This window comes from Apteryx rowi, unplaced genomic scaffold, assembly GCF_003343035.1.
Source record: "Apteryx rowi isolate R43461 unplaced genomic scaffold, aptRow1 scaffold_681, whole genome shotgun sequence".
In the NCBI taxonomy this organism is placed as follows: Eukaryota; Metazoa; Chordata; class Aves; order Apterygiformes; family Apterygidae; genus Apteryx; species Apteryx rowi.
The window spans coordinates 365,967-376,971 of NW_020450962.1; positions in this window are offsets into that span (position 1 = coordinate 365,967).

The following is an 11,005-nucleotide window of genomic DNA, read 5'->3' on the forward strand; positions in this document are numbered from 1 at the left end:
TTGCGCCTGGTTTGTGAAAGGCAGAGGGTGCAAAGGCTCCTCCAGGGATCAGGCCTTTAACGGTCCATGTGTCACCGAGTAATCCACTCCTGCCTCCCATCCCCGCTCTACCGGTTGCGCCACGCTCCCTGAAGATCATCATCATGCCTGGGGGGTCTGCAGGGAGCACAGCTGCAGCAGCCTGGAGCTCAGCACAGCTGAACTGCAGAGCCTCGTGGGTGGGTTTTGCATCCTGCTTTGGGTTTGCGAGCTGGCCTGTTCCTGTTCGCCACGCCAGCATGCCCACACTGCTCCAGCGGCGTGGCGAGGCTGCAGAGCAGGCTCAGCTTGCAGTGCCTCGAGCACTGAGACAGGTCCTTAGCTGCTGGGCGTAGCTCAGCTTGTGAGTTTAGCTTCGGACAGGTCTGTTGGAGAGGCTGACCAGCAGAGCACCTGGCAGAGCACAAGGATTACATGCTTTTTCACTGCCCTTTTGTCTAGGGTTTTCTAATACATAAAACCCTGCTTCTTGCAGGTGCCTGTTAAGCCATGATCCATTGCAGGCCAACTCTTGGTTACCACAATATCAGTCTTTGTTTCTCCTACCATCTTTGCCATCCACATGCATTTTTCCCTGTCAAGAAAATGAAGAAAAGACAACAGGCTTTGAGGCTGGGAGCCCAAGAAAGTGCAGGGCCCACAGAGTCCAACAGACCTCTCTTGTTGGATGGTGGATCCAGCCACTTCTGCTTAACATGACACAAGATCTGCTGAACTCCCCTCTGGGGTACAATCATCTTACAGTTCCTATATCTGTGCCTTCATTTCCCAATGAAGAGATCTGACATCTAATGCAGGCAGTCAAATTTGTTAGCCCACACTTAGGTCTTGCTGCTTGCTAGAGCTTGAGCTCAGAACTGCTCAAGCAAAATAGCTGACTTCACCCACTCACAAGTGGGCAGAGGTCTCACCTATTCCTCCTTCAGACACATCTTCTGACAGGGACAAGCTTAGCTTTGAGCCATCCAGCTCTCTGTAAAGAGAGGTTTTTGCCTTGTGTGTGTAGTGTCCCATATTCAAAGTGGAAACAGTTCCCAGGATCCCAAATCGCAACTGTTTTGCTTGGCTTTCTCTGTCTCATCAGATTTCTGCAAATCCCCCCACTTCCTCTGACTCAGCTGCTATAATTACAAGCACTCCAGCTCTCCGTTTTCTGAGAAACAAAATGACTGCAGGTGATAGACTATGTTTTATTGGTGCCATCCTGTCATTTCAGCAGGGGAAAGTACAGCTTAAAAATCTGACTCTGCAGCTGTTGTTGGAAATAATGTTAAAACTTTAAAGCTGTTTCTCAGTGACCTTTTGAATGAAGGATACTGGGGACCAGCAGTCATAAATCTAAACCCATTCATGAACCTGGATAGAGAGCGTCCCTTCTGCTGTCATAGCCCTATCAGCTATTGCTGCCTCAAATGCTCTCCTCTACCAATACTTATCAGGGAGACATGACTACTGGCTTAGCCATAGTAATTTGTAGTAAAGCTATCTCAAGGAAGCAGGAATAAGAGCCCAGAATGATAAAAATCAAGGTGATTACAGACAGAAATCCCATATGCTGAGTCCTCACAGCTGTGCAGCTTCCTTAGGAATCCCTGCCTGCAGGACAGACAAGGCTGGAGTTTGTTTTTAGCTAACACATCACATACCTACACTGACCCAGRCTTTCCTAGATTTGTGCTCAGCTTTCATTCAAGTCATACATCTGAAAATGAGGAGAGTGAGCCTGTGTTTGCAGAGATACGGGAGGTTTGCCAAGCCCCTTCTGCAATTGCAAGGAAGGTTTAACAGTGAATTTTAGTTACCACCTATTGCCATATATAAAGATGTGAAACTATTACACCCACATGCTCAGGCAGAACCTCTTTCTCTACTTAAATGGTCTGACATTTGAGTTTTAGTGGCACTGGGTTACAGCTGTTGATCATAGGTGTACAGACTGCACCTGTACCCTCAGGGGAGTAGTGTGCAAATATTTGTGTACCTTAAAACATGGGGACCTTCACAGATCTTATAATCTCCTGAACTCTTCAGATTTGCATGGCATGACCTCTCAACATCTTTGCTTGCAACTTGCTAGTTTGAGCCTCAGTTTCCCAGCACAAATGACCACATCCTAGAATCTCCAAACCCCTCACCTCTCTCTCAAGGTATTTAAGTTAGTGCTGGTCTCCACCTTACCAAAATCTTATTTCTACTTTCTTAGCTTGAGCCCAGAAACCTTGGTTGTGTCCATAGCTACTTGACACCTTTGGTCCTGTTGGACCAGCTGAATTCTCTCAGCTCTTCCCCTTTGAGRTCTTTCCCATGTCCTGATAACCTCAGCATTTTCCTCAGTTGGTTTCTGTCCATGACCCTACCCCAGTAATGGTCATCTTTTCCCCAGGAACTATTGCAACATAGGAACGACTCTGCCTTTTTCCTCTATTTTCCACTTCCTTTTACAACATCTGGTTAAAAGCACCTCTTTTGTCTCTGTCTTGTTTCTCAGGAGACAGCACTCCACAAATGCCAGGCCAGTAGCACTGTTCCAGAACAACTCCTGAGTTTGCTGAACTTGATCAGTGTAACAGCTAACTCTGCCAGTGGCAGGAAGAAGGCAGCCTTCTCACTTTCTTCTTTCTCACAAGCATGCACAGCTTACAGTGCCAATGGAGAGAGCTGTTTCCATCTTTTTGAGTTGCCCTTGTTTCCCACAAGCTCTAACTCTGATGAGTTTTGAGCAATGCCTCCTGCACTCTGCTATTTTCTTTTTGCTCCTGGATTAGCATGGGGTCCAGGAATCACTCTGAGCCCAAGGAACACAAAAGAATTTCCCTGTATTTGCCTGATGTTTAAGCTCAGGCTGTTAAAACATGCATCTCCGCACCATCCCTCCCTTGACTTTCAGTGATTGGGAAGCAAAGCCATTTAAAAGGTGCACAACACATATTTGGGGACAAGTTCCTGAGGACAATATCATTTCAAGACCACAGTTACCTTTGCAAGTCACCTTTAGATGCTAAAACAAGTTGGAGTAAGCAAAAATTAAGGTGGAGTAAGCCAGCGTAGGTGGGTTTACTGTGGGACACTAGCAGCTCCACTGCCAGTTAATGAGATGACCCGCTATGCATAGGGTTAAACACACAGCATAAGACTTTGTCGCACTAAGGTCCTACTCTGTACTTTTCAGAATGTTATATGAAGTTGCATTATGAGCTGAGGAACTAAATATATTTGTATACACACACACACACACATATATATATATATGCTTGTGTGTATATAAAAACTTGAGCCTGGCAGAGATTTTTGCCTGGATGGGGAACAGCTGGCTTCAACTCAACTCATAAGAAAATTAAACTAAGGAGGAGAAAAAAACCATAGCATTTAATGTTTACTTTTCCACCAGCTACAAGTAGGCTTCTCCAGCTGATCTGCTTCATGGTGCAACTTGCTACAGCTGACTTGTTAACCAGCTGTTTCATATCAAATCTGAAAGCTTTCCACATGACACAGAAAGCCTAGACAACAGGCAAACCATACTACATTAAAGGGTAATCTGAGAGTAATTTGTCATAAAAACATCCAGAAGAGCACCAGCTGCAGTTAGATGCTTCCTACAGAATCGCAACACAGACTTCATGGTTCTTAAAGAAAACACCCTGCATGGCTGGTTACTGAATGACATGTAAAAAGCTCCCTGAAAGCGAGGAAGGAGTGGCATTACTTGACAGATGGATACACTGCTGCTCTGTTTACACGAGGCTTTGGAATCTGCTGGCTGGGTTTCCTGAAATGCCAGGCAGGCTGATAGTCAGCTATCGAGCCAAGACATATAGCACTACTTCCTATTGGAAGAAATTAATCTTGGGCAAGTTTGCTCTTAAACAGCAGACTCAGAGGGAGGACATCTTCTCAGAGGATAGAAAAGCTAACCATCACTACTGACAAGAAAGTAATACTCTAGTGAGACCCCTCACATGAATACCAGAGGAAAATATGAAGAGCTTGGCATTTCCTTTCCTCATCCATGGCTGGTTTCCCTCTGCAGACCCAACTTTATCAACCTGGAAAACATGACTTGCATGCTTCGAAAGGAGCAAAGTCACAGAGCAGCAGCCTAGAGACGGTCTTTACTTTTATCTTTGAAATCAGTAGCTGTTAAAGCTAGCATTCCTGACAGCTTAAAATCCTGAGACCTTCCAGGAGATGATTCACCAGGTTTCTTCAGTCTTTCAGATAAAGATGCACTGATTTGACAGAAAGCTTGGGAGAAGCAAGTGTTAGGATGAGGAAGAAACATTCTCAAGCTTTGTCTGCTTTAAATTTAGACAGAGATGAGACCAACTCAGCTATGCTTCATCTCTTGTTCTTTACAGAGGCAACAGGTAGAACCTTTCCTCCTCTATATCACCTCTCATGAGAGCAGCAAGGGAAAATTAGCAGCGCCGACAGGTGTGGTGCTGAGTTTCTGAAGAGAGACACTAAAATCACTGAAAAAATGTTCCATTTAAAAAGCAACAGCCCAAGAGGAGAAGAAGATAAACAAACAGTAAAGTACCAAGAATGACACATTTACTGTGGTCAACCCTCCCTTTTCTAGTGTAATTTGATTTATAAAAACAACATAACAAGCACTTCTCAGTATCTCCACATGCAAATCAGCTTACAATTTCAGCTTACTGTGGGGGTATTTTTCCTTCTGTGGTCCCCAGGCCAACACACTTTCTCAGAATAGCAAACCCTATGAAAAACAAACTATACATCCACGTTTGTGGTAAGTTTCAGCTCTTTAACCAAATATCGCATTTCTCAGCATCCAGGCTGTGTATCAAATAGCTTGTAAAGTATTCAGTTTACTTATCCAACTGCTAGACATTTTTTTAAGTTTAACAAGTTAAGTTAAGCAGAGGGTCTAACAAAATATACTTCTCAAACACAACAACAGGCAGAGATTTATGAAAATCTGTTGTTTGCCACCCTCTTGTGGATAGATGCACAATTAAAAGTAATGTCTATACCTTACCTGTTTTTTTCCACAGCTGATCTCAAAACCTTTTAGAAAGAACTTAGGAACTGAGTCACTGAGGCCATGGGACACATCCTAATGAACTGACCCTCAGTGGCATCAAGGGCCAGTGGGGTACAGGGTCAGGTGGATATATCACCACTCACAAGGTCTGTGCCCACGAGAACTGGGAGAGGTGGCAGAGAGGCCCTCAGCAAAGTAGTTGCTCCTATTTTAACACTTCCAAGTACAGCCAGCTGGAGATCTTCTGGAAAAGCTTTAGGTATCCAGTTTAAGACATCTCAGACAAAATGATCCTTTGCCTCTCCCTAGAAAGCCTTGTGTGGACAGTCAAACCCCATGGCTGGGACCTTGAAGCCTCCAACAGCCGCTCTCAGTCTTCTTGATGGTTTTGTCACTTCTGCAGCTATTTTCTGGGGAGCTTCTGTTTTTCTAGAAAGTGTTCTTAAAACATTGCTTCTGTTCCCATTCAAAACAAAACAAATCACAAAAACCACACACACAGGTGAGAAAGCTTCATTTCCAGGCAGCTCTGTGTCTTTGAGCTGTTGGGGCTGTCACAAGAAGATGAGTGAGGGCCCAAGCTGAGCCCTCGAGATAAGACACAGTCCACAAAGGACAAACCAGGACCCTTTCCCACCTGCAAATGCTGGAGTTCCTTCTTCCTGAGGGACTCCATCTTAGGCACTCTCCAGCAGCATCCGGCTTTCAATTCCTGGGTCACCAAGAGAAGCCTCCCAGTGCTAAAGAGACATAAGTCTGTGGCTTGTAGCTAACAGGCGAAGCCAAAATGCTACACACACCTGAACACTCAGAAACCATCCTGTGCAATTGCTGCTAAACTCTGGATAACTCAACTCTGAATTTCTGCACCCAGTCTTAGAGGACATTATTAGTGTTTTAAAAAAAGAAATGCAACTAAAAGTAGTTTGAGGTAGCTATATTTAAGCACTTGTGCTGTATGATTACCCCATTAAAAGGTAAATTCGGAGAAGAACCAGTAATGGGGAAATCACTTGCAAAAATGAAGAACAGCCCAAGAGAATCAAAGTCAAAATCTTTTGGAAATTAGGCACACTGAACAAAATCGTATCTGCAGTAAAGCTGATACCAGAAGCCTTTGATCAGCTGTGCCTGTATTTTGATAACATCCACAGCCAGTGTATCTCATTTTTTTTTACCTTGATTTTTTAACTGCTCCCTCTGCTTGTTGAGAGGGACACAGCTGTGGGATGCTGTGTAGAATATAGACAGATAACCAACTCTCAGCTCTTTCTTCACTTCCTTCCTGACAAAATTTTAGCCTTTCTTTTAGCTCTCGTCTCCCTTCTACAGTCTACCAGAACAGGGCACAGGCATGCAACAAAGCCGAAATGGTACTTTCCAGAGCAAACTGATGTATTAATTTTAATAAAAATTGAGTGTGTATTTCCTGTGCAACAATAGATGTGTGTGTATACATATACACATATATATGCATGTGCATGCATTTTTGTGTGTGTGCATGTACTTATCTTAATTTATAGTTTTCCTCAAGCTATTTTCATTTCCACCTGCAACAATAGTTACAGCCCTTTGATGTTGCTCCATTCATTCGATATGATGGTATGGTAGGTGTTTGGGTACTGCAAGATGATACCAACAGTTCAGACTTGACAAAGGGAAAGTTCAACCCACACTATTTTTTAGGGTTTGAGGCTGGGTAGTGATATTAATGTTCTTTTTACTACCACTTGTACATGTAGGATACAGAGCTGCTCCCATTTATCTGAAAGCTTTAAAATAGCTTCCTCCCTACTGATAAAACATCCTTTTTTTCTACTTTCTTTACAGGACTGACAGTCAGGACACCATATGAACATGATTATATAGCAATATCAGAATAACTGAGTCTCATTGCTCTGGTACTGTAGTAAACTCCACCTGAACTGACATTTCTGAGCCCCCCTGGGATACCCAAGTGGTCTGTTACAGACTGCAGTCTCAGAGGTGAGAATGAATATTGAGGCAACAAGACTTCGGGCAGAAAATGAGATCTCTATCCAAATTCTGCATAACAGGATTAGGTCCGCACATCGCTCATACGCAGCTTGAGTGAAAAGGAATTGGAGGCAACAAAATCATGCTAACAAAGTCTGAATGCCAGTAATTTCACATGCTGTGCACACGTGTGAGCACTAATTTCCCCAGAAGCTGGCATATAGTGCTATTGGTTCTTGTATTTCCCATACTTTATCATCCTTATGAATCACACCAGATACTGTAACTCCTGGTTACAGCTTCCCGTTTGAGCCATGCCCAGAAACAAGGCCCTAAGAGAAGCATCCCAGTGCCGGGGAGAGAAGGCCCAGGCGAGCCTCGCTTCTCAACAACAAGATGCACGTGATGCTACGAACAAGCCATCATTCACGGTTTGCAAGGCGTTAACACAAAGCGCTGCCAGCTGTCTGCATACAAGGCACAAAGCCCCGTCAGTATTCATTCCTCARGATCAATCAACAGCTACAAAAACTTGAACGAATGCAGTAATAAGCTGTGGTGCGCCTTTTAGGCAACCAGCCAAATCAGCACCTGCCCTAAGCAGATGTGGCTCCTCCGGGCTCACTCCCGCACACAGCCATTACCAGCCTGCGAGGGCTCTCCTTGCAAGCCGCCAGGTGGTGCAGTCAATGCACCTTTGCCACTGAGTGGGAATCCCGAGAGGAGAGGGAAGGCAGGTCGGGACACTTGGACAGGCAAGAATCCAGCTAGCCAGCACTCAAAAGCGATGACAGTTTCTAGGCCCTAGAAAAAAGTCGCAGAGACTAGTTTTAGGTGCAAACCTCCGCTTAGCAATTCTGTGCGTGCCCCAGCAAAGGATGCAGAGTAACAGAAAGGAAGGCTGCTCAGTGGGAAGGGGAGCTCGCTCTCTCCGGAGAGAGATGCTGCCCATCTGCACCATCACAAGCTTCAGCCCATTTCTGCCTTAGCAGTGCCTGTAGACCTTGCTCACCCCCATTCATTCCTGGTGTCCTTTTATGTTTTTAACTGCCAGAACGAATACATCGAACAACTCTTTCTTTAGAGAAATGGCAAGCAGACGAAACCTCCACCTAAGACGTTTGCATAACATGCACAAATGCAGACACATTGATTCAAAAATTTGATGTCACTGCTCACCCAAGAGAGATTACACTCTTCACTCCTTGGTTAAGAAGGAAAACCCAACCCAGATGTTTCTGTGGAACTGGTGGGTTCCAGTTGCCCAATAGATTTGAGGGGAATTTATGCAATTCAGGCCATGACTAAGTTGGTTTAACATTTAGCATTTGACAAAATACCTCTAAAGTCAAGCTGACCTCATGCAAATGCGAATAACTGATTTATGTGGCCCATAATGATTCTGTATGTTAGTGCATTAGCCTCTGTAATTAAGGAAAATGTAGAAATGATAAAAAAAAAAAAAGCACACTTTTAAAGGATGCTTCCCTAGAGTTTTCCAGGGTGATGCACCTAGATATCATAACACAATATTCTGCAACATTAAAGGAAAACCTCATGATGAATGGAAAACAACCATTCAGTAAGGGGGGACACCTGCCTCTTGGTTTTGCCCATGTCTCTGTAATAATTTTGGTGTGACTGGTCAGAAGTGAATTTAGCAAAAGTGGCAAGTGTGACTTAAGTTCTATCTAATCTAAATCTAATCTGCTAACCTCATTTCTTTCAACTTAAAAGTTCCTGAGAAAAAGAGTAGAGCAGAAGGGTTTTGAATGTATATGAGCCACAAACCTCAAAGATTTGCAGTAACAGCACTCTGAGCAGCATTGCTCATCCGCACTTCTGTCTTGTGAATGAGTTCAAACAGCATTCCCCTCGTATATTCATTAGTTACCTGCAGGTGGCTTTGGTGGCTTTTTTGGGCAAACAGGGACTACAAGACCGTTCTGTGTGACACTCCAGATAGCTGACTTGGTTTGATCTTTAGCAGAATCATTGATGCAGCTTAAGTTCTAGTTGAATGCAAACAGTCAGCCAGCGTATGTAGAGGTGGCAAGCGTATTTTGGTGTTTTAGCCACCTAATCAAACAAGGGAAGGGAACACTCGGAGACAGATCCTGGACTTTAACCACAGGGGGAGGTGTATACACATTAGTAGGTACTGTGAATGGGAAGGAACAAAGAAATCCCTACTGTTGCAATGATGAAAGTATTCACTGCTAATGCAATCCCTCCTGAAAATTAAAGATGGTACTCAGTTTTTTTTAGTCCAGATGAGTCACTATTCTCCTTTCTGCATTAGGGCTAGGAGAGGGAAGGAAAAATAAATAAATCCCCCAAACCCAACAAGACACACTACCATAAAACATCTTTCATCCAATAAGGGTGTTAATAAACCTCATAGGTCCTGGGGCAGAGCTTTCTACCAAGGGGTATATTCCAAATAAATAAATTTAAAATTTTAAAAGCAGGTGGAGAAGGTCGTAGAGATTAGTGACAACTCGTGTGGTCTCAAAATAACAAATCTAGCAGCCTCAGAAATCCATCTGAGGCAACCACAGATTGGGAGCTTCTTCCTTGTGTTAAAAATATTAATGCTATTCATACAAGGTCCTGGACAACCCCATGCAGAACAGTAGGGCAGGTAATTTGTATACATTCAGGAAAGATCTGTTACACATAAAGAACAGAGAAGGCTGTGATGATGAGCAGAATAAACTGCCCCCCCTTAGAGTATAAATAAGTCTGGAATGTAACGACTCTGGAAAGTATGCAATTTCTCCAGTCCCTGAGGCCATCTAGTTCTTCCCCCACAATATCCCAGCTCTTCTTTGCACTAGAAATAGTGCTTAGCTTTGATGATAGCATTTTCTGATAGCACACAGCATTTTCAGTGGAGGCCTAGCCCCTAAATATTAAGAAATCAAGCCCTGCACAGATCCTAGCAGCTTCCTTCTAGCCCCAAACTTCCACCCCTAGTTTCAGGGAATTCTTCTTGCAGGGCAAGGGTGGAGAAAGGTCCCCTTTGCTCTTCATACATACCACCAATGCTTAGCCTCCATCATCTTCTGCAGTGATGGTAGAGTACCAGTAAGGCAAGCACTGCTAGTGACAACAGTTTGCTGAAACACATCAGCCATGTTCTCCCAAGCTCTAGCRCTCTTAAGCTCGCTCTGCATTTAATATCTTTGTGGCTCTCCAAGCCCTGCAGGATTTGCCTCCTTTTTCTGCCCTAGGGGCAGGAGAGCTGCTTTCAGGGAATTAGATAGTCATAGTAGCCCACCCAGTAAAATCACAACTCTTTCTCCACTTTGACCTTTGGCAGATAAACTTTACTGTGTTTATCAGTAATGGTTTAACTGTTCTAGATTTTAACAGAGTGTTAGAGCAAAATCCAGTACATGAAAACCCTCCACATCAAATTATTTTGATACCACAAAAGCCAGGATTACAGTGGCTGAGTTACAAGTACCAAAGAGATCTTTTTGTGGTGAAAGAGCCAGACTGGCTGACTCCAGTACAACACAGACTCCAATATTAGCAGAAGTGCAGGCGTCAACCAGATACCTCTGATGTACATGGCAGGGTCAAGCTGTAGGAACTGAGGCATCAGCCCTATSCAAGTTCTCCTCTCTGATGCTCCTGCAATCCTTTGGAGTCTGCAACACTAGAGTTATAACAGTGGTGCTTTCCAGGTTGGAATTTGCATCATTTTTCACTGAAAAAAGCACTCATGTTAATCAGACATCTGCAACATCAACAAACTGAAGTGCAAGAATCCACTCAGAGCACGAATATAACAGCCTCCTATTCATCCTGTATAACTATTTTACTCACTATTAAGCTCTTCATATCACAGAATCCACCCTGTTTTATTCAACTGCTGCTTTAATGAAAGCTGAACAGTTTTACTTGAAGCACACCTTCCCAAAAGGCATCCAGCCTTGCTCTGAAACAAATAACTTGATCCATTATTGT